Source organism: Eurosta solidaginis, chromosome 2 (genome assembly GCF_040869045.1).
Source record: "Eurosta solidaginis isolate ZX-2024a chromosome 2, ASM4086904v1, whole genome shotgun sequence".
Lineage (NCBI taxonomy): Eukaryota > Metazoa > Arthropoda > Insecta > Diptera > Tephritidae > Eurosta > Eurosta solidaginis.
Window position 1 is genome coordinate 285,828,245 of NC_090320.1, and position 25,674 is coordinate 285,853,918.

The 25,674-nt window shown below is 37.8% G+C and overlaps 1 protein-coding gene across 10 annotated transcripts in view; it reads right to left on the bottom strand.

Moving 5' to 3' along the window:
- The window catches only part of smog (G-protein coupled receptor 158 smog), a 316,915-nt gene extending 291,455 nt beyond the window's left edge, over positions 1 to 25,460 (bottom strand). Inside the window, exons 1-2 of one of the 10 annotated variants that reach the window (XM_067768315.1) lie at positions 24,845 to 25,458; positions 24,312 to 24,656 (exon numbers count right to left, since the gene is read on the bottom strand). The gene's annotated coding sequence lies outside the window, so the exon portion shown is untranslated. Of the gene's footprint in view, positions 1 to 15,748; positions 15,782 to 24,311 lie in introns of those variants that run through there. The other 9 variants (XM_067768321.1, XM_067768317.1, XM_067768318.1 and 6 more) reach the window with 9 other exon arrangements.
- Positions 25,461 to 25,674: the final 214 nt, after the last annotated feature.

Consider the following 25,674-nt stretch of genomic DNA (forward strand, 5'->3'; position numbering starts at 1 on the left):
TGCAAAATGGCTGAGCATGTACCCCTTTTCTTATTCTGTAAGAAATATTGCCACGATTCTGTTATGCCACGATTTATATGCTGTCACGGCTTTGTTATAAGAAATGATGCATTAATTCTCATACATCAGATCATGAATACCACTGTGATATTGAAATATTTTGAGACTTATTTATGTATATGGGCAAGTCTGGGTTCCTGACGCGACATTTTCATGCATTTTATGAGAATCTTCGCGAAGCTTAGGCGAAATTTTACATTCCTTAGACGAGAGGCTGATGCTCGTAGATTAGCAACACTATATGATATTGAAAATATATTCTTTTCAAGATATACCTCACATTTTAGGTCTAGTCTATTATACAAAATCGGTATACTTGTATCATATACGCCCTCAAAATCCGAAGTTGGGGTCCAAAAACCCCTTTTAATAAGCGGAGCCATCTACTATCTAATAACTTTATATCTGTTTATTCTTCCATGTATTTGTCAGAAACCCCAATCTCTTGTAACGAGTGTTTGATATTGTAGGGTTAATTGCTCCCTAACAATAAAAGAATGAATTGATTTCTTATAAAACACTATATTTAATTACTACAAATTAAAACTTCTTCTTTGCACAAATTCTAGAGATCACCAACTAACTTTTCGATAACTAAAGAAAATCTAGTACAGATAAAATTCATCTTAACTCTTACCAAATAGATCGAAAAGGATACACCTACAATATCATACATACGAACTGACGTCTCTTGTTATGTATGCTCTTTACACAAACCTCTGGTGTATAACATACGGCTGAATCGGTTGCGATCAATAGTGGACACACAACTTTTGTTGAGATGTGTTACATAGAATTTGTGTAGAGATGAAACATAGACACATATTTCAGATACATCTGAGTATAATACGTATTGAAATTTAGTAGTGCTAATTTTATGCGCAGCAATTTCAGAGGAGTATTTAAAGTTTGACGCTTCGCAGTCCATATAAACTTTAAGCATAAACATCTAAAGATGTAAAAAAAACACAGCTAATATATCAAAAAATACCCGTGCGGAGGGGGTGGTAAGAGAATAATAAAAACCATGGTGGAATAAGAAGGTAGGCGAATTAAAAGGCAGCGGCTGCGCTGGCTAGGCCATGTTATGCGAATGACAAATGACGCTCCGACCAAGAAAGTGTTTCTATCGGAACCCGCCTATGGAAGCAGAGGTAGAGGGCGGCCCCCACTCTTCTGGAAGGACCAGGTGGATAACGATTTAAACTCCCTTGGCGTGACCAATAGGCGCCGGTTGGCAGAGAAAAGAAGCGACACTGGTGCGCCCTGTTGGACGGCCATAACCGTTTAAACGGTTACATTTATCATTTGGGTATCCTTGGTGCTCTTAACTATTTCGTCCATATTGTTGAAGTTTCCATTATATATGTATATTTGATTTACTCCCAAAAAAATTAAAAAAGGTCTATGTTAAAACAAACTATTCGTATTCACGTCGTATTCAGCCAAGGATTTTCACCTGTGCAGCGCTCCTGAAGACTTTCGAGGAATGTTTTTGTCATTCCTACAACCTAGAAATATTTCCCGCTATAGGAAAAATATGTGCACCCAATTTTATTACGATACGTTAATTTTTCTCGAGTTATGGCTCCCGAAACACAGAAAATTGCTTAGTCATAAAAGGGGCGGTGCCACGCCCATTTTTTTAAATTTGAAGTTTTTCCCATTTATTGTTACAAATCCACTTGGCAAATGAAATATCATTGATATAAATCTCTGTTTTGCAAAGATACAACTTATTTTATGCGTCCACGATCCTTTTAAAAATCTTTTATATAAAAGTGGGCATGGTGCGCAACAGATTTCGTTAATTTTTCTTCAAAGCATTCCGTATAGTAAAGGCAACCTCTATGCCGAATTTTGTTAGGATAGGTTTAACGATTTTTGATTTATGATTAATAAAATTTGTAAAATTGATTTTATGACAAGTGGGCGGTGTCACGCCCATTTTAAAAAAATTTCCAAATTTTTGTCAAGAGTCTCAATATCAGTCCACACGTCAACTTTCAAAATTCTAGGTGTATTATTTACTAAATAATCAGGTTTTTTGTGTTTTCCAAAATGTTATATATATAAAAAGTGGGCGTGGTTATCATCCGATTTCATTTTCATTACCAATTTATTCTGGGTCCAGATAAGCTCGTGTGCCAAATTTGGTGAAGATATCTCAATATTTACTCAAGTTATCGTGTTAACGGACGGACGGACATGGCTCAATCAAATTTTTTTTCGATGCTGATGATTTTTATATATGGAAGTCTATATCTACCTCGATTCCTTTATAACTGTACAACCAACCGATATCCAATGAAAGTTAATATTGTAACGAATTTAGTGCAATTCCGCTTATTTGCAACCTTCTACCAGCGTTCGTATCGCTAAACTGTTGAATAAATTGCTCTAATATTCAATAATGCAAAATGGCCTTTATTAAAGTACTTCACAATTACACTGATACTTCACAACCAATAGCTTGCTTAAATCAAACTGATTACTGATTCTCAGCTTTACCTCCTTTTATACTCTGTGATTTCCTCGTTCGCATACTTCTAGGCGTTTCTAGAATTTAACTTAGTTACCAGCTATAAAATTACCAGCTTCAGGTGCACGTTATAGCTTCTCATATGCGCGTGTATATGTGAGTGATACTTGCACAAATGATTGCCTACTTTTTGGAGTATCTCAGATAATGCATGTGATATAATGTGACATAATGATTGATTCGTTTATGTAGATACAAGTGACTGCCTGCTTTATTGTTGTTGTGGCTTAATTTACTTAGCATCAGACTAGTGATGTGAGTATCACTTAGTGTCACTAATATTCGTCCAAATATACTCTGTGCGCAAAGCACGTTCATTATATAAAAACTTTGCTAAAACCATGGCATTTTAATATACAACAAATTTTACCTCACTGTTGCTGTTTTGTTCTATGCATAAGGCCACTAAGATTGTAATTTAGTATATATGAGTCCGGCTCGCTTTGCATCAGCATATTCTGGTTCTAGGCTGACTGCCGTGGGGTTAGTCTATCCCCTGACATATTTAATAAATAATAACTTAGTAACATTAGTAATACATCATGATTTCAACTGTCAAGGGTTTTCGAGTGATCTTCTGAACAAGGTATAATATATAAGAAGGTCATAAGTTTTACTTCCGACTCTCAACAACAATTAGGGATGGAAACACATTTAAAAGTTTTACGATCGCCTCCAAGTGTGACTGTAAAGCTTTTCATATAACCCGAAACCCATTTAAGTGCCGCAAAGGCAGTAAAGTTCAACTAAATAATGGTTAACGCCTCCCCTTTATTCCGATTTTTCACTGAAAGTTTCAACAGCAGTTCAAGTTAAGTTCAGTTAACTTTGGCCGCATCAATTGAATTTTACTGCTTATCACAGTTCAAGTGTCCAAATTGATTTTTTTTTTATTTTTATTCGATGCTAAAAGAAATATAAACTCGCATTTTGGCCCTTTTTATTCCCTTTTGCATTGGTGGTAGGTGGCAGTGATACGCTGAACAAATAGTTTCTGTGTTTCTCTTATGGCTTTCGTAGCAAGGTATTCATTTTCTACTCCTCATTTTTCAAAGCGGGTAAAAATTTTACCCTCTTCTCACCGTTGAAAATACATCCCTACCGTTTTAGATAGCGTACATCTTCCGTCTTTTTTTATTTACTTCACCTTGTGATTCCACCGTGATATTAACTATTATGACGTTAAAATGTTATGAGCAACCCTCTTTGGGAAAATCTTTTCCTTCAAGTGTTTTCATATTAGTTTGGGAAGTAATCCGTTAAGAAAACCTAACATAGGCTACATTTATCCATTTTGTCAAAAAAATAAATACTTGGCGTGATTTATCTCCGAGGAGATTTAGGGCGAGCTTCTCTTTCAATACGCGTCTTAATTAATTTTTCCTACAAATACATGTTGTTGTTGTTGTTGTAGCAGTGCTTCGCCCCATCGAATAGGTGTGACCGATCACAAATTGTCATCAATATCCTCTAAAAGGAGTTCACGGAAACTTGCTGTTGCAACAGTGGTGGACCATAATGAGGGGGTGTTAGAGGCGTTGGTTCCACAATACAGTTGAAGAGATTATTGGTGTCATGTGGAGACACATTGCAAGCGGGGCATACATTTTGTATATCGAGGTTGATTCTGGATAGGTAAGAGTTTAACTTGTTACAGTATCCAGATCAAAGTTGAGCTAGAGTGACTCGCGTTTCCCTAGGGAGTGTGCGTTCTTCTTCTGCAAGTTTATGGTGTTGTTCTTTGAATACAGGATTCACCGGACAATTCCTGGCATAGAGGTCCGACGCCTGTTTATTGTACATGTTTTATGTCGATGCCTACTTATTGTCTAAGACCCAGCTTAATTTCTGTTTCGAGATGAAATAACTCTGCTGACCCTAGAAGATAGCGCCATGATCTAGCAATGACGAAACAACGTGCCATTTTTGATTCCCCTGCCGCTACAAGCAGCTCTGTGAATATGCTCTTCATTAAAGAAAGGAGCTACTTCGTTAGTGCAATATCATGAAGCTTGCTCGTGGCCTAAGAGATTTTAAAGTCGCGCGCTTCAATCGACACCTCTGTTGCTTATTTTTCGCAAATTGATGAGAATGTCTGCCATTGGATGTTTCTTCCTGAGGCGCAAATAAATACTACTCATATTTAATAATTTGGGAAAAATTTAAACAACGTGACATCAGGACGGACAAGGCGACAGCTGTTTCGATTATACCTTGTAAATCTCTTCAAAGCCTTTTCTCCCGGGAGTGGGAGTCGAACTCGCACTCCTACGATAGTTGAAATGGTTGTAAACGCATTCAGCTACGTCATGCCTGTTGTAAAGTTCTTCCCAATTGCCTTCTTTTTGCATATTTTAATCTTTTACACATTGCATACTTCGTATGTGTAAAAGATTAAAATATGCAAAAAGAAGGCAATTGGGAAGAACTTTACAACAGGCATGACGTAGCTGAATGCGTTTACAACCATTTCAACTATCGTAGGAGTGCGAGTTCGACTCCCACTCCCGGGAGAAAAGGCTTTGAAGAGATTTACAAGGTATAATCGAAACAGCTGTCGCCTTGTCCGTCCTGATGTCACGTTGTTTAAATTTTTCCCAAATTATTAAATAAATTATAAAATTAAAAAATTGCTTCAAATAAATGTTTTCATACATTTGAAAAAGCAATATGGGCAATCCCCGATTATTAAATCATACAAATACTACTCATGTCCCAGGCCATTTTTCCAATCCTTGTGCACAACATATTGCTACCCGAAAAACCTTTCCATCCCGTATCGGTACATTCGGGGTCCATTGCTAGAAGAGGTTCAGCGCATCCTCCGACTTCACCTCGGAAACCGTGTGCTTGTGTTTTGCTATCGGAGTGCGAGAACAACTTTTATTAGCCATTTAAAAGTCGTCTTATTCTTTCACCTTATCAAATTAACACCATTGTAGAATACCGCTGAGTCATAGGATGCTAGTATTGTTTTTGGTTCGGCCCTCAACACGTCTCCTCATACGGACTGCCGCGATCCGTTAGCGAAATAATCAACAACTGCTTCGTCACTTCCTTCAAATTCTCCAGAACAACAGGAGTCGCAGCTTTTCTTATTTTAGAATCTCCTCTAGCTTACTGGAGTCTCGTCATTACCTCCCACAAGCTTATCAGCAACGTCATATCTCTTAGCGTTGTTCCATCACTTGACCCCTTTCTGCTTTAGATATTTCGAGGAACATCGCTTCTCGGTGTTATGGGTCCTTCCTTCACTGTGCTTATACCCTATTAAGTCAGGCTTGTAGCTTTCTTACAAACATAAAATTCCAGAGAGTGAAAGAAAAATATAATCAGAACTGAAAATAATTTTTACTCAAATAAATAAAACTCAATTGACCGCATTCAAAAGGCGACGACCGACGAACCAGACAAGGTTCCCAAAAGGTACTTTTCCGATTCATTTGACAAATTGTATTAGCGTGCAAAGAAGTGTATCGAAGTAAAAGGAGAGTATATTGAATAATAAAAAAGAATTATCTCACTGGTTGTTTATATTTTGAAAAATTTCCGTTATTTTTGGAACAGAGGGTGTAGAAGCCTTCAACTCTATTTTGACTGCTATGCGTTCAGTGAGTAAGTCATTGCAAAGTAAAAAAGCAGATTTGCAAACGTGTGCTTTTTTGTACGGATCGTCAGAAGAGAGTTTACATTCATTCCGTGAAAAGTTCAATGATTTCGAGGAAAAAACAAAACAATTATTACCTGTTGTATATTATACAGAAATCGTAAAACGTACTCGTCGTAGAAAAAAACAACCTAATGACGGAAATGCTCCAGAAGTAGAATTTTCGCCTGGCGATGATTTTAGGACAAAAGGTTTCCTCGAAATCATCGACAATCTTCACAGTGAAAGTATTTGGAAGTTTCAGAGAGATTTGCATTTCTCATCAACTTTTCTCTAAGTGATGGAAACCTCCGCGAAGCTATAAATAACTCAGATTAGAGATGTGGAAGAATTTTTCATTGAAATGAAACAATTCCAAAGTCACGTGAACTCCAGATAAACTGGTGCACAAAAAAATCATAGTCATTTGTACAAGATTCTAATGGAAGATCAATTAGCCGATGTATTTCGTAACACAGAAAGTAGAGCTTACGATTTCTCGAACATGTTCGAGAAGAGATTTCTCGCGAGTCTCGCCTTCTCGCGAGATTCTCGAATCTCGAATTACTCGTAAGACTCGCGAGCTTCTCGACATTAAACTTAGTCGATTCATTGGGGTTTTATATAGAGATTAAGATTTCTTCTGGAGCACAAGCTAAAATGTCCACAAAACCACAAGTAAAAAAACCCGAAATGTATAGAATATTGCCAAAGCATCGACTGAATTGAAAGTCGAGAAGATCGCGAGTAATTCGAGATTCGAGAAACTCGCAAGCCTTACGAGTAATTCGATATTCTGGAATCTCGCGAGTTTTACAAGTAATTCGAAATTCGAGAATCCGTGTTCTTAACGTCTCGTTGAAAAATAAAATATTGCGAACAAATTATATGTATAATAAATATATTTTGGGTTAAATGTCATTGAAGCAATATAATCAACAAAAAAGTCACAAGTAAAAAAAACCAAGTGTATAAATTCTGTCCATAACCGATTAAGTAAGAATGTCAAGAAGATCGCGAGATTTACGAGTACTTCGAGACACGAGAATCTCGCTTGTGTTCGAGAAGAAATCGTAAGCTCTAACAGAAATAGCTCTTCGGATTTTTTAACATTAATGATCAAAAATTGTTCTGCCGAACGATCCTTCTCCCAATTAAAAAGAATCAAAGCTGCTGAAAGAGCTACAACAGATTTATTGAACCAAATCGATATTGATGATATAATTGATGAATTTGCCGAAAACGACATGTTTAAAATGTAGATAGTAATTTTATTGATATCATTACATTGTGACAATAAAATGTTTATGAAAGATATATGTAAGTTTGTATTTTTTAATCGAAAAAAGAAGGAAACGGACGTGAAAAAGGGTCCCCAAATTGGAGGTTGCCTAGGGCCCCGTTGAGGGTTAAACCGGCCCTGCATCGAAGCATAATTGAAGCCGTTCCATTTACTTTAGCTAACTATTTTAAAAATGTGTGACGCAAATTCTACTGTGCGAGTGCCGGTCATCACTCAGACACCTACAGCTTACATATTTCTGCCATGAAATCTAATAACTGAGCAAATGGCAAACTAGGCATCCGTAATTCATATATAGAGTGCTTGACAATGAAACTTAAATTGATGAGGACATTGAATAATGAGAAAGCAATAAAAAAATCCAGTGGCGTAGTAAAAGAATTATTCGGGGGAGAGGGGTCACAAAATTAAAAATTCAAATTTTGTTAAGTGATGATAAGTACTTATTGTATGGAATAATGTTATTGGGAGGAAATAGTATTGTATTTATTCAGTGATCCATTTATTGAAAATGTTGTTGTAATAATTAATAGTAAAAAGTAAAATTACAAATTAATTTTCCTCTGTTTTTGACCGAATCGGTCAATGACTTCTTCCACTGTGATATCAGTAATTCTATTGATACTTAAGAGGGTAAGTCCATTCAGTTTATCTTCTCCGGTTGAATTCCTTATCCAAATTTCAAACGCCTCAAAGTTGAAAACCTTCGTTCACTGCTGGCAATGGTTACAGCTAACGTGGCTCCAATCTTCAAAAACTTGAAAACGTGTGGAAAAAGTTCTTCATTACAAAGATTCAATGCGTCGATGAATGTCCTTGGGCGATCTTCTAATCCGACCCAACATTGTCTCCATAGTAGGACTTCATTTTTCACCATAGATACCGCTGTTCCAGTAAGTACTGGCCACTAATCCATTATTAGTTCGACAGTTTCAGAAACGCTTTCACCTACTTTTCTGACCAATTTATCGGGAATGACATTTTCAATAATGGACAATGTGTTTTTATGCTTGATGAATCTATTAGACGCTGAAGATATGATGTGATCGATGAAAGGAATGTATATTGATCTGCGAAAATATTCTTCTGCTGAGCTGATTCAGCTGCAGAAAGATCAACACTTTTCCCTTGAAGGTAAGAAGTTAATGGTTGAGCCAAAGAAAAAATTTCGTTAATAACAACCATTGCCACAATGAGTCCTCCAGTCCTCAAAGTGTGTAGATAACTGAAAGCATTTCTAGAACTTTCAGCGTTATCCACAGTCATGAATTTTTTCTAAACTAAAATCACAAAACCTCTCCCCGTTACTACGCTTCTGAAAAAATCCTTTTCCATACGTATGTATGCGTTCCGGCTCAAAATATGCATCAAGAGGCGTTTGATTCAATATCAAATTACGTGGTTTGACATATCACCCAACATTGGCCCGTCAAAATGTATGCTATAAATAGAATGTATGCCAGAATATCATCATCGCTTCCATTGTGCGGATATAAAGCATGCCTCAAAGCAGATAACAAGAAAGAACAAAAACACAATGTGGTTATATAAGGAACAAATTTGACGAAAATTATGTATAACTAATTGGAACGCATCAAATTCGCTATTATTCTAAGAAGTTGGAGGTGAGCAGGAGTTTTTTAATATTTATATCCAGCTGTACCTTCGAGGTATAAAACTTCGAGAGATGTTACGTCAAAATTTGTTGCATGTTTGTCCAATTTAAAATGAATTTTGCAAATACATCGACCCATGCGCCACCTAGCGCAAATTTTTTCTCTTGTTGCATTGTTACTGGGCTCTGAACTATGGTCGCGGATTTAAGTTTTTAGTTTCTTTTTTTTTTCAAAATATAGTTCCAACTACTGCAACTTTTTTCATTTGTTCGTTACGAATTTTCCAAATATCTTCGCCATCTACCGGAATTTTTATTGTAACATGTTGCAATAACCCGGAATTAGGTATTTAGCTTACCGGAAAGATGGTAAGATTCCATCAGTTTTGAATGCGTTATTCAAATATTTTGAAACTTGCGCCACTTAGGCTATTTTTTCTTCTGTATTAAACATGATGGTTCAGTATACCGATCGAAGTTGAGCCAGAGCATGCGTCTACCTGGGAAGTCCTTGGCATGAATTGGGTATTTCTCCCTGATAGCGAAGTTCATCGGCCGTGACTCGGGTGAGGAATTTACCCATTCTGTATGGACAAGGTTACAATGATATCCCCTTCTGTGCCTAAAAGGCGCAGCTGTGTCTAGCTGTTGTGCCTGTTAAAATGTCCAGGTTTGTGAAAGGTGTAAGAACATATCCCGTGTCAGTTCTTAGTGTGGTGTTTTGACAGGCATGCAGCCTCCTTCAGGTAGTTTTGTATGAGATGAGCGACCATACCAACAGAGTGTAATACATGATCGTTCATCAACCCAGCTGTTCACTCCGTATCAATGGCTGGCTATACTGATTTCTGTAATGGTATTACGTGCCTGTTTCCGTTTCTCAGATATAATAAAGGATAGTGAGAGATAGAATACATAAACGGGGAGTTTTAATCTCGTTATGGTTTTTCTGTCAGAGCCCTAAGCCCTGAAGAGTATGGTATTTTTGATGCCTTTTGAAACCTATGCGGTAGTGATGATGAACCAACTGATCGGATCCCACATTTTTTGTATACATCGTCATCAGTCTTCTGATTTCTTTATAGAGAATTTTTATTTTGAAATCTCGCTAGTTGAAATATTATACAAGGTCACGTTGTATCGCTAAGGCTACAGCTTCCCCTGTTAAGTGCATGAAGAGAGCCGATACCGAATCGATGACCTTGTAAACCTCTCACTCGTTGACGAACAATTAAAATAAAAAGTGCAGCGAAATAACTCTCCGGAAATTTCTCTTAGCCTTCCAAATCATTTGTTTGAAGTTAATAAAGGTTCAGCACTCAGAAGTAACTAAGACCAGTAATTTAAAGGAGTATGAGCTGTTGGGCTAGTACCCTAATGGTGCTTGTTACCGGAACGTAACTGATCTATATCCGACAAAGCATTGTCAACATCGATGACAACAAAAACTTTGGGGACTTTTTTCATCGCTACAACTGCAATAACAACAACAAGCACAGTATGAGCAGTTGATCAGATTCAAGTGCTAATATCGGCCACCGGTGAACGCAGTTTATGAATCCTGCATTGACGGGCTACTAAAATCGTCTACCATTCATGTAGAATCATCGCCGGTTACCGTGTTGAATTATCGTCATCTATTTCTCCCGCGTCCTTTGCATCTGGTAGAGGGGTTCCGTTGCTTAATCAACTACATCTAGCTCAAGTCATCAGATATAGCATTTTGTATTGTTTACATTGATAAATTTTAAATTTAAATCATACACATGTTTAGCAGGCGAGACTCTGGCGACCCCAAGTTCCTCATGGCACTAGGGAGTGGGGGCGGGATTTCCTAAAAGGTTTAATGTGGTCATATTAATCGTTCCCGACATGGTCGGGCTAGTACCTTTATGGTGCTTTGTTGCCGGATCTTTATACGGCAAAGGCCCATCAACATCGGTAACACTCCAGAAGGCCTTCGGGGAGTGTCCTTATCGCTACAAAAACCATCCAAATGATCCCTAAAACACTTCAAAAACTACAACTAAATAAACTATATAAGTATCACTTTAATATGTTCTGATGTTAGATAGGTCCTATGTGAAAAAAAATTTGAAGTAAAGCGCTTTCAAATTTTCAGCGGGGATAGGGTGATTTTCCACTCTTACTTACTTACTTAATTGGCGCTTAACCGTTTAAACGGTTTGTCACACCAAGGGAGCTTAAATCGTTTTCCACCTGGTCCTTCCAACGGAGTGGGGGCCGCTCTATACCTCTGCTTCCATAGGCGGGTTCCGATAGAAACACTTTCTTGGCCGGAGTCAGTAGTGGAAATATTCAACGATTTCTATAATTAAATCTGGGAAAATTATACTGAAGTAAGAATACTCCTAAAAATAAAATTAAGATCGCATTCGAATTCTCCTCGAAAATAAAGAAGAAAACATAACCTCAAGGAGCTACGATTTTTTTAAGTTCCTTACCTTATTGTAGACTTCTAATGAGTCTGTAAGAGCCTATATAGTACTTTCATACATTCATATTGCCACAAACATATGAGCATATCTCAACGGTATTTAAAAGTTTTCCCTTTCCAATGAAGAAGCGACTTTTTTGGGTTTTGAGATAGGCAAACATTTATAGCACAAGCACATTCATATATATATATTCATTTCCATGTTTTTTCACTTTTTTCTTAGTTAAACACGGCCCGCTTACAAACAGCTCTCACACATCATGCAGATTATGCTTATTTCATACTTCTTGAAGTCAACATCCTTTAGGATAATAAAGCCGGTTAGATACGCACGCTTATACCCCAATATGTGAGCTTTTACGCAAAAATATATACACACATATACATCCATACACACGCAAACGCATATAATAAGTTTTTTGTAAAGGAATTTTGTTTGTGGGCGAGTAAGTAAATATGTATACGCCCGAACACTGTGAACTTCAATTCAATAAAAATATAGTAGAGAGCGACACGAAGTAACGGCTTTGTGGAGCTAACGAATCGGGAGAATAAACGCAAAATAATGATAGAAGAACACGCGCCCAAACACTAATACAGAGAGAGTAGCTTGAGAAAAAGAGCCAACTCGAATCTGTGGTGTAAACGGGACGTTGCAACATTTTTACACTATGCGACGGAAATATAATCACAGAAACCTTTTACTTGACAAAAAAAGCAAAAATATCGGGAATCGTAACAGTTACAAATTTTATTACCGAAATCTTATTTTAAAAATTTTATTCTAAAGCATTATTTTTCCCTCGTAAAATTAAAATTAGTGTTGAATAACAGCAATTAAAATTTTTTTCTTCCGCTAAAAATTTTTGCTAGCATTTGAACAAATGCATATGCAAACATACATATAACAGCCCCTAAAACAAAAACATTTGCATATGAAAATAAAATTTGCTAAGCAAAGAGAAACAAATTTTAAAATAACCGTATTTCGAACAAAATAAAAAACTCAAAAAATAAAAATTATTTTGTTACTATTGTGCGAGCGAAATAAAAAACTCAAAACACAACTATTATTTTCCCAGCAAAATAAAAAATTGTTTCAAAATATTGCTTAGCAACTTTTGTCATAAAACTTCTAACCGGAGTTCGCAAATCATAGTTTCCGAAACAGCTATTTTGAATTAAATTTCTGTTAAATACGGGTGCTGCTGGTTTGGTTTCTCCCGGTGAGTTATTAACGTGTCATCGGTTTAATATCGAAAATTCATCGATTTTTTGTCCTTATTTTGTCCATGTGTTATCGAAAAAAACATCAATTATGGATAAGTTCTTAATTTTTTATTGGAAAATATCGATTTGCTATCGAAAAATCCATATTTTTAAAATAATAAGTGAATATTTCGCAATAACTTCTCGATAAAATCTTTATAGCAAATCGAAACTTTTTCCATTGCAAATCGATTACCTTTCGATATTAAACCGATAGATAGCACGTCAATAGCTCACCGAAAATATACCGACAGTTTTTTGTATTCATAAATGAATTTTTTCGAACCTTGCTAAATGACCGAAAAAATCATGCAAAAAAATCCATACTCCCTATCACATTTCCATATTTATCTCGAAATAGTACGTAAAAAACCCAACGCAATCTAAAAATAGTCCCTGAATCATCTCAACATTACTACAAAAAAAGTATCGAAAATATCCCGAAATTGTCCAAATGGCGCCCGTACAAAGCGAAGTAATCTCGAAATAGTACCGCAATGATCCGAACACTACTACAAAAAAGTATCTAAAAGATCCCAAAACTATTCCCGAACAGTCCAGAAGCTATCCAAAATTGGTTGTGGAAATAGTCTCTGCACGACCCCAAACATACGCGAACAGGACGTAGTAGAATGTTTTTCAGGCTTAAATTTTTACAAAAAAGTTCTTTCATTTAGAAAAAGTTTTTCTTAGCGCGGTTGCTCCTCGGCAGTGATTTGGCAAAAGATTCGAGTGTACTTCTGGCATGAAATGTTTTTCAGTGAAATTTCGTCTTCGTTCGGATTGGGCACAAAACATGTAGTTACCGTTAGATATTAAAAGGAGGACGGCGGAAATTGGCCTAAATGTCTCCGGAGGTAAATCGCGCCAAGTATTTATTTATTAATTTTAACAATTATTCGCATATCGTTTTCTATTGCAGCAGAAAAATTCGGTATGATGCAAATTCTTATACAGCGATATACATGTATGTAAACAGCGATACGCCGAACACAAACGAAACTTTCGAAGCTAAAATTTTGCTTTCCTGACGTTCGAAAAAGGAATAACAAAAGACATTTTTATGAATGTGAAGAGAACGAGACGGTCAACGACGATCACGAGACTGATTCCAAAAACAACACCCTTTTGGTGATAGTTGATTCGGTTATTGAAGGTATTACCGAAAGATTTGCTGTCATGAAAAATTTGAAGAACACCTTTTCTTTTTTGTGGCAATTTGGATATATGGATGAGGTTTCAATACGAGAAAATGTCGTCCAATTTGTCAGCAAATACAATTCAGACGTTTCCGAGAGTTTAGGAGATGAAATTATCCACTTGAAGCACATTTACTCAGCAAATTTTAACGAAATTCTGTCAAGATTTGAATTGTTGAATGCTATCTGTGCTCTAAATCTAGCTAAAAATTTTCCTAACATTTGTGTTGCTCTACGTATTATTGCACCATACCTGTTACAGTGGCTAGTGCTGAACGTTCCTTCAGTGTTCTTGCAAGGATAAAGAACTTCCATCGATCGTGTTCAACTCAATAACGCAGGCATGCTTAACCAACGAAACGATATCATTTCGTTACGATAATCAACGTTAATAAACGAAACGAAGTCATTTCGTTTCGTTTATTAACGTTAAGATCGTCAAATTAACGAAATGATTTCGTTTCGTTTTCTGCCATATCAAAACGAAATCAAATCGTTTATGTTGATTATTAATTTCAAACTATGCTGGCAAAGCTGATTGATGGCGGAGTCATTAAAGGTGAAAGCATTATCCAAGCTGATTGCAACTTTTCTCACGAATTTTGACAGTACGAACATTTCTCAGAGTATTTTTGACATTACCACCAACGAATTACACAAACAAATTACATAGAGTTTGTGTGTGTATGTTTGCTCGTTGTTGCCACCTTACGGCTTCACCATGGCTATAGCATTGCCAGCACAATTCAAACATAAAGTATCACGCTTTCGTTAACGTTAAAAACGAGATACAATTTATCTTGATAATTTCTTTATCGATAATATTTCGAAGTGTTTCAACGGAAACGGTGGAAATTTTTTGATAAACGATTAGCTTAACGTTAAGGTGCATCCCTGCAATAACGCTTTACAGGACTTGGCATGCTCTGTATTGAAGCACCAACACCAACTTTTAAGGCCAGGAAAGCCTTTTAATATACCAAATTACTACCAGAAAATATTTGTATTGCAATTTAAAGACATTTATTTCATACCATTAATGCAATATTTAAATAAAACTTTATAAGTAATAATCTCTACTTATTTTTTTATTAGTTTTCACACCTCTATTCACCGAATTTTAAAGTGTAATATTTCTCGCAATTAATGTGATAATTTATTTTCAACAAATATATTACTAATTTATGAAGAATATGTTATTTCTATGTAAACATATTTACTCATGTTGATCTGTATGAATGTGTAGATAAATTAAAGTTCGTAAATATATATTCATTGAATATAATACACATGTATGCATGTATACGCTTAAATATACATGTATATACAAATGCATATAAATATGTAAAAGATGGTAATTTGGTTTTGAGATTTTGTTCATTTTAGTATGGGGGCTCGTATTTTTTGCCCCCGGGCCCGGATTTTTGCTTTGCTTTGGCTAAGAGTGTTGGCAAATTTGAGTGAATGTGAAATTAGTTTTCCCACTCGTTGGTAACTTTTCTAATATTTTTCGCAATTAAAAACTTTGTTCATTTGTTATATAAATACGACACAAAAGATGTTAGCAAGTATTTTTGTTGTATAGGCAGAATGTTTATAAGTGTGCTTCGAAAAATTTTGTATGTGAATGGCCAAGGCGGAATAAACTTCAATTACCAAGTCTGAAGTTCCTTCATATTTATAAACGCAACATCTTGGTTGATTGTGGTGATGTTACTGGAATGCATAAGCTTGTGTTAAAAGCCTCTATGGCCCGGTTTTTCAGTACAAATTCAACGCAGTTTGTCAGTTAAACTACGCTTAAACTAATTCTGCAGTTTTTCAGCCTATTTTAACTGAAGTTTAAGCGAGCTTAGGCGAGTTAAACTCTAGTTAACCTATCAGTTATTTGCGTTTGTTGGCAATGACGTCGTATATACCCAAGGCCCATTTGGGCTTAAGGGGCCAATTAATGGTGACTTATAACCATAAAACCGTAACCAGATAAAACAGCTGATCGAACCTACCTCATGGAAATCAATGTAATCGATTAATGGCGCCATACCATAACGCTAACGCCATAATCATACCATAGCCAACCAATTGGTATTGGTTTCTCGCCATATCCATAACCTAAAAATATTTGAGTTGGTGAATTTAATAACTTTTTGTTGATTTTATTTATTGTTTTGGATACGTTATGACTAAGAGACTTATTTTTTGTGGAATATGTTTATAATTTTTTGCGTTTTCTTCATTTTTATGAAATTTTCACGATTTTTAGGTTAAGCCACCATTCATCGATCACATTGGAGATGGTTATGAATATGGGTATGGTTACTACTATGGCGTTAGGGTTAAGGAAGTTTAATTAGCGCTTTAAAGCAAAAAATGCTATTACTTAAGTTAAAAAAAATATATAGTTCCCAACTTGTATTTATGTGTGGTTCTCTCACTGGACTCAAATGTAAGATTACAATGCTACAGTATTTTCAAGAAAATAAAATAGTGTTACGGTCTGCTGCTGCGGTCTACGGCCATGATCCCCTTGGGAGCGTGTTCACGCGAACACACCTAGCGATGTGGTGAAAGGGGCGATAGAAAGAAAAATATCGAAAGGAAGGGAACAGACTGCGCGGCCATCAGGAAAAAGAAAAAAAAACCACCACGAGTTTCCGAGAAAGGAAAAAGTTCCTTTTCCTTTTTGCTGGCGGTCTGAAGCGGTAGAGCACACAACCCTCGTGACCAAAAAGTGGTCAAGTGAAAAATTACAGGATACTTAAGTGCATCCACATATAGTTGGTGGAACTGACGAGCGCGTTCGCAAATACAGATAGTTCACCATCAAAATTTAGGCGGTTTATAGCAATCGTAAAACACTCCTCTACATATGTTCATCGTATTTTCGGAATTCCTCAAAGCCGTGCTTATATACATAGCCAAATTCTGAAAGGCTAAGGAGCTACATACGGGAAGTTTACATTTTAACGTTTTAACCCGAAAATTGTCTCCGAAATGAGTGAATTCAATTAAAAACGAAGTAAGCTAGCCGGTGGCCACGTTGAGACCGTTTTAACCTACTCTCAGGACGTGCTAAATTCCCGAACATCGTGAATACTAATAAATAGTAATTGGAAGGCATCGGCGTTGCCTTCTCCGCGTATGCGAGGAGCGCGGGAATGTTGGAATATTCCCAACGATTGCCACGTAATATACACGGTTCCTCAACTTAGCAATAGTGGTGTTGGCTTAGCGGTGTCATTTCCATCCACACCAACTGCAATAGCACCAACCATATCCAGTGACCCCGGCACCGTCATATGCCAAGACGCCAGACGTACCACTCCTAGAGTGACATATCAACAAACACAGCGCCATTCACCACAGCAACATATTAATGATACACAACAATTGCAACAATTACAATTGCAACAACAAACGCAAAACCATCATCTAAACGAGCTGAGCAAATATTGGGTGGTGTCCAATGGTCAAGCATTGCCCTATAACATTCTACCTAATGGCACGATAATCACACCTCATTAACGCCAGCCAGCAACATCTGAGCAACATACGCACACTCAGCAGCAGCAGGTTCAGCAGCAGCAACAGCAACAACAACAGTACCAACACCAACTACAACAACAACGTTTGAAACTGGGTGAGTCCGTTCCAACTCGGTGAAATTGTACTATGTATCTATGTGAAGTGATAAAATTCGTCACTTACAGATTATCGTTTCAAATTTTTGTAATTCATTCCAAGCACGCTTAATGAATCTAAAGACCCCTTTCTGTAACTCGATTCGAACGTACGGTATATGCATTCGGACACTTTGGTGCTCTTAACTCTGTTGACCCGTCGGATAAGTGCAATGTAAAACCCGTTCTGCAATCTTGCGAATAAGAACCATTGTTCTGTAAAGCTTGTGAAAGGTCAATACAGTCAAGAAATAGAAAACCAAAATTATGAAAGTGTGAGTTCTGCAGATAATTTTATTCCAGTCGAGTTACAGAATAGTGTCACTAGTATATATATAATACCTTACATATTTGAATGTGTCACTCGGAACCATAAATTTTTTTATACTTACCTGCGAAAGCCATGTAAATGGGTAATGCATTACACATTAGCGACATAGGCCTTTCTGCGAGAGTTATAACCTAGATGCAACAGGGGTTGGGGAGCGATGTCCTTTTGAACCCGGAACAATAAACTCGTTTCAGACGTTTTTTTTTTGTATTTTCAAATAACGTCGCGAATGAACCCTTGCACAAAATTGCACTAGTAATTAAAAACCAAAAGATATTTAGTACATTCAAAATATTTTCTACACCATATACGAAACCACTAGGCTGTAAGACATATAAGGAGTTGAATCCGAATAATTGTATGCGATGTAAATGTAATTCGGAATAAACGTAAACTCTAGCATCACATGTGAAACTTAGAAATTCTCGATAGAATCCTAAAAATTTAATGCATAAGTTATTAATTAGTATGAACTGTCAATAAATCTAAATTGTAAATGGGAATGCTGAGGTCTCCTTTCTTTTAGAGGGCACCTAAGGTATACAGGTAAGGGGCCACCGAAATTTTAGGTGCGTCGGTGGCCATGGTTATTTGAGGGTGGGATAAAGCACCGGGCGTCGCAACACCACCCGCGGCGCCCCCTATGTATATTCGGCCCTTTTCTTTTTTATTTTTAATTTTTTTCAGCTTTTTTGTTATTATTTAATTTTTCAGCGTTTCTTTTGAGTTTGATTTAAACTGTTAGTAACCGGTCATCTCCGGTTCGGTAATTTTTTTTGCGGTAACTTTTTTTGAATTTTTGAATTTTTAAATTTTGGAATGTTAACGGGTTGTCCGTGGCATCCGGTTCGACCGGATGTCGTTTTGATTTGAATTTATAAGCGTTTTGAGTCGGTCTCTGCGCTTCTGTCAGTTTATTTTGATTTTGACAGCTGCTAGTTTGATAGGCATGATAGGAACTTTTTTTCTGTTTATGGCGCAGGAACAGTAAGGTTGGCAAGGACCCGCCCCAGCCGACAATGACTAGCCACTGTGCACCACTACATCATGCCGACCGCCTTCCTTACTGCCTCCGTTGTAGATGCGTTACCATAACAGATGGCGCCCAACGGGATTTGGTGCCCGAGGCGCTGTCGCGCTGGTCATTTTGGTCAACTTGTGAAGTTGACCATCCCATCAGTCCGAGGTGTGCAGCCGCAGGAGCAGCCACCTGCGTTGCGGTGGGATGGTTGGACGGATCAAATTGTCCAGAATGATCATCGATGACAGTTGCTGAGGGCGCCATAACAGATGGCGCCCAACGTGGTTCCTGAGGCGCCGGGTGCGAGGGTCACTCCTGGTCAACTTGTGAAGTTGACCATGCCACCAGTCCGGGGTGAGCAGCCGCAGGAGCAGCCACCTGCGTTGCGGTGGGATGGTTCGACGGATCAGGGTGTCCGGAGTGATCATCGTCTCCGGTAGCTGAGGGATCCACGTGACTTAACGTCAGTTATCGGGGTTTTGTATTCACCCGATGAGGCAGTGCTGCACGCACTTTATTTTTTTTTGTAGTTGGGGTTTTTATTTTCCCGGAATGTTGTCCGTTAGTCGGCTTGGGTACATATATGTCCGCTAACTGGGTTTTGAATTTTTTTTTTTGCTTAAAGTTAATAGTTTTTTTTAATTTTTTTTGCCGAATTTTGTGTTGTTAGTGTGAGTGCGTGTATGTATGTGGAAAAGAACCCCAGCTCATCCCACGCCCCAGGTGGTAGTTTAGAATACCACCTGGACTGTGACGGGTTGAGCTGGGATTCAAAGTGACACCCTTCCCTGTCCCACCAGTCTGGGGAGCGGCCATTGAAGCCGCTCCACCCATAGCGGCGGAGGCAGGAGGGGTGTCCGGGGTGAATGGACGGGAGGCCTCAGCACCCCCAGCCAGTCCCACTAGCGCGTCCCCAGAGACCGCCTCTGCGTTGCGGCTGGGTGTGTTGGGACTAACCTGTGTGTGTAGGACATTGACCCTAGTGGCCCCAACCAGTCCCAGAGGCAGGTCCTTAAGACCCCCTTATGCGTTGCGGTTGGGAGCACTAGGGACAAGAATGAATGAGTTTGTGTTTTTTTTTTCATTTTTTTTTGGAGCCCGAGTGCCTTCGGGGAATGGGATGTCAGTGTTCCCATTGACTACCCAAATATTTTTTTTGGCCTTCTGTGGGGGCGATAACCACTAGCCTTTCGGAGTTTGGACGAGTTCTCCATATCAAAATGTCTACACTTTTTTTTTTGTTTTGGCCTTCTGTGGGGGCGATAACCACTAGCCTTTCGGAGTTTGGACGAGTTCTCCAGATCAAAATGTCTACACCGTTTTTTTTTGCTTTGCATTCCGGTGGGAGCTATAACCTCTAGGAATCATTTTTCGGAGTTTTGACGAGTTCTCCATAACAAATGTCTAATTGCCGCAAAGCCCGTATAACTAGGAAACAGAAATTATTCCCAACTTGACTTAATTTTTTTTTGATAGACCTATGTTGCCCGGCTAGCTTCGTAGTAGGACTTTGAGACTCTTATCTCAGGGGTGAGTCGTGCCCCACGTTGATTGGCATTGGAGGCCCCTGGCAGTGTCTTCCCACAGCGGATCCGGTTTCCTGTTCGCTCCATCGTCGGGCCTTCTAAGCGAAGCAGGTTTGTTACGGTCTGCTGCTGCGGTCTACGGCCATGATCCCCTTGGGAGCGTGTTCACGCGAACACACCTAGCGATGTGGTGAAAGGGGCGATAGAAAGAAAAATATCGAAAGGAAGGGAACAGACTGCGCGGCCATCAGGAAAAAGAAAAAAAAACCACCACGAGTTTCCGAGAAAGGAAAAAGTTCCTTTTCCTTTTTGCTGGCGGTCTGAAGCGGTAGAGCACACAACCCTCGTGACCAAAAAGTGGTCAAGTGAAAAATTACAGGATACTTAAGTGCATCCACATATAGTTGGTGGAACTGACGAGCGCGTTCGCAAATACAGATAGTTCACCATCAAAATTTAGGCGGTTTATAGCAATCGTAAAACACTCCTCTACATATGTTCATCGTATTTTCGGAATTCCTCAAAGCCGTGCTTATATACATAGCCAAATTCTGAAAGGCTAAGGAGCTACATACGGGAAGTTTACATTTTAACGTTTTAACCCGAAAATTGTCTCCGAAATGAGTGAATTCAATTAAAAACGAAGTAAGCTAGCCGGTGGCCACGTTGAGACCGTTTTAACCTACTCTCAGGACGTGCTAAATTCCCGAACATCGTGAATACTAATAAATAGTAATTGGAAGGCATCGGCGTTGCCTTCTCCGCGTATGCGAGGAGCGCGGGAATGTTGGAATATTCCCAACGATTGCCACGTAATATACACGGTTCCTCAACTTAGCAATAGTGGTGTTGGCTTAGCGGTGTCATTTCCATCCACACCAACTGCAATAGCACCAACCATATCCAGTGACCCCGGCACCGTCATATGCCAAGACGCCAGACGTACCACTCCTAGAGTGACATATCAACAAACACAGCGCCATTCACCACAGCAACATATTAATGATACACAACAATTGCAACAATTACAATTGCAACAACAAACGCAAAACCATCATCTAAACGAGCTGAGCAAATATTGGGTGGTGTCCAATGGTCAAGCATTGCCCTATAACATTCTACCTAATGGCACGATAATCACACCTCATTAACGCCAGCCAGCAACATCTGAGCAACATACGCACACTCAGCAGCAGCAGGTTCAGCAGCAGCAACAGCAACAACAACAGTACCAACACCAACTACAACAACAACGTTTGAAACTGGGTGAGTCCGTTCCAACTCGGTGAAATTGTACTATGTATCTATGTGAAGTGATAAAATTCGTCACTTACAGATTATCGTTTCAAATTTTTGTAATTCATTCCAAGCACGCTTAATGAATCTAAAGACCCCTTTCTGTAACTCGATTCGAACGTACGGTATATGCATTCGGACACTTTGGTGCTCTTAACTCTGTTGACCCGTCGGATAAGTGCAATGTAAAACCCGTTCTGCAATCTTGCGAATAAGAACCATTGTTCTGTAAAGCTTGTGAAAGGTCAATACAGTCAAGAAATAGAAAACCAAAATTATGAAAGTGTGAGTTCTGCAGATAATTTTATTCCAGTCGAGTTACAGAATAGTGTCACTAGTATATATATAATACCTTACATATTTGAATGTGTCACTCGGAACCATAAATTTTTTTATACTTACCTGCGAAAGCCATGTAAATGGGTAATGCATTACACATTAGCGACATAGGCCTTTCTGCGAGAGTTATAACCTAGATGCAACAGGGGTTGGGGAGCGATGTCCTTTTGAACCCGGAACAATAAACTCGTTTCAGACGTTTTTTTTTTGTATTTTCAAATAACGTCGCGAATGAACCCTTGCACAAAATTGCACTAGTAATTAAAAACCAAAAGATATTTAGTACATTCAAAATATTTTCTACACCATATACGAAACCACTAGGCTGTAAGACATATAAGGAGTTGAATCCGAATAATTGTATGCGATGTAAATGTAATTCGGAATAAACGTAAACTCTAGCATCACATGTGAAACTTAGAAATTCTCGATAGAATCCTAAAAATTTAATGCATAAGTTATTAATTAGTATGAACTGTCAATAAATCTAAATTGTAAATGGGAATGCTGAGGTCTCCTTTCTTTTAGAGGGCACCTAAGGTATACAGGTAAGGGGCCACCGAAATTTTAGGTGCGTCGGTGGCCATGGTTATTTGAGGGTGGGATAAAGCACCGGGCGTCGCAACACCACCCGCGGCGCCCCCTATGTATATTCGGCCCTTTTCTTTTTTATTTTTAATTTTTTTCAGCTTTTTTGTTATTATTTAATTTTTCAGCGTTTCTTTTGAGTTTGATTTAAACTGTTAGTAACCGGTCATCTCCGGTTCGGTAATTTTTTTTGCGGTAACTTTTTTTGAATTTTTGAATTTTTAAATTTTGGAATGTTAACGGGTTGTCCGTGGCATCCGGTTCGACCGGATGTCGTTTTGATTTGAATTTATAAGCGTTTTGAGTCGGTCTCTGCGCTTCTGTCAGTTTATTTTGATTTTGACAGCTGCTAGTTTGATAGGCATGATAGGAACTTTTTTTCTGTTTATGGCGCAGGAACAGTAAGGTTGGCAAGGACCCGCCCCAGCCGACAATGACTAGCCACTGTGCACCACTACATCATGCCGACCGCCTTCCTTACTGCTTCCATAGTAAATGCGTTTCCATAACAATAGGTATAACTTATTTATAATTAATAGCGCTTCTTTGCTGCTATCAGCCAGGTGTTTATCTAACCCACCTCAACTCGATATCCAAAGTAGGATATAAACTGAGAAAAAGCGTTGCATATGCATTTGAGAGATGTGCGTTTCACAAAATCTCTCAAAGGTTCAAAGGTCAACTCGAGAACTATACATTTTACAAAATTTTTCAAAGGCTGGATAGCGATTAAAGAATGAAGTTGGAAAACAACTTGATTACTATCTGGTTTAAGAATAATTACAGCATGATGTTGGCTATCAGCTCTGGAACTAGATATATATTTCTCTAAGGCTGGAGAAATTGTGTAAACAAAATCCAACTGTTGGCGTATCTACAATCTATCTATTTATCTAGATAACAAAAAAAACAGTGTTATCATAAAAAAATTGAAAATTTGTAATTAGAAAATGCGATTTTTTAAAATAAATTACGTTTACTTCATAAAAAAAATAGAAAATCTGGAATAAAAAAAGCGCATTTAAAATAGATTGAGTCGTTTTTTATTTATACATATTTTGAAGTCTGGTAGCACCATTTTTGCTCAATTCACTACGTTTTCTTGCATTTTTTGTTAACTTTAATATTAAATTGTAGTTTGATCACCTCCTGCGGGTGGGGGTGGTGTTTTTAGAAAGGGGGAGTCATCCCCACCCCTCCCACCACCCCAAACCCGTACCCCTGGTCACATAATGTATCGTCTACCCAAACTTAGCTTAAGCTTAGCTTAACCAATACTGAAAAACCGGGCCTATATGAAAATTTTTCAATGTGCGCGGCCTTTAGTCGAAGTGTCTTATGGTTTTGTTGCGCAGTGTATAAATACGTATAACTGTGTGTGTGCAAGCTCATAATTCGAAGCAACAACAACAAAGTACAGATAGTAAATTAAACTTACTGACGGACAACAATGTTGAAGCTGAAAGTTGCAAAAGTCAATAAGCGTAAACCGGATTCAGCAAACGAATGAACGTGAAACGAAGGGACGTACGCGTTACAACTCACAACTTTAACTCCGAGAAGGATGAGCACATTTTAACAAATTTTCGAAATTTTGTGTATTAAGCGACCGTGCAAGTTTGTTGGCGAAAATTCAAGTGCTTCAACGCCAAATACAAAGACATTCTTTTACACGCGCCGCTCTTGCGGATTTGTTTTTTGTGTGCTTTAAAAGGACGATGCGTAAATGTCACAACTGCCAACGCAATGGAACGACTGAAACGCGCCAGCAGCACGGCTGTGTCTGGTTGGATATAGAGAAATATGGTACAAAGATTACAAAATATTTTTTACACTCATTTTTTAAGCACTAAATTTTCCCATTTTTTGTTTTTTTTTTTTACATTTTTATTTATTTTTATTACCTTTTTCAATTAACCTAAGCCACACTTAACACTTAAATGTACTCACTATTCATTTTTTTGTTGTTACCTTTTCTTCGTAGAATAATAAGCACTCGCTATTGTTTGTCTGCTTTCGTCGTTAGATATGTGTAAGTATACATACACATGCACACAATTATGGGTATTAAATTTTATATAGAAACGTTTTTTTTGCTAGCTTCTTGTTTTAGTTGTTGCTTAAAAATACGCTTATTATGTGCAAAACGCCTATAAGTATGCAAACAAAAATTTAGTTGGCTTCACATGCTAGCCAGATACACTAATACAAACAAGATTTTATTTTTTTTATCTTGTTTAAAATTCACAGACTTATTTTATTAAACTTTATTTTCTTTTATTCATATTTTTTTTAGTTTAATTTTTTTATGACCGCTGCAACGCTTAGAAGTTGAAAAAAAACACGACCGGACGCGCATATATCCTTAACTCAACTGAGACAGTGCTATTGTGAGCATAGAATTTTTGTGTGCTTCCAGCTGCTGCAGAAAAAGTAACGAGTATTTAAGCTTTCCATATTCGAATTTCTTACAACCCTTCTGTGTGTTGAGAGCGCGCAAGAAGAGCAAGCGTAAAGCGATGTTGCAATAGCGACTGGTAAAGCTTAGTTTAAGAAGGTGTAAAGGGTCAATTAATTGTGACTTATAACTATAATACCATAACCAGATAAAACAGCTGATCCAACCAAACTTAAAATCAATGTAATGGATTAATGGTGCCATACCATAACGCTAACGCTATAACCATACCATAGCCAACCAATTGGTTTGTGCTTTCTCGCCATATACATAACCTAAAAATATTTGAGTTGGTGAATTTAATAACTTTTTGTAGATTTTATACATTGTTTTGGATACGTTA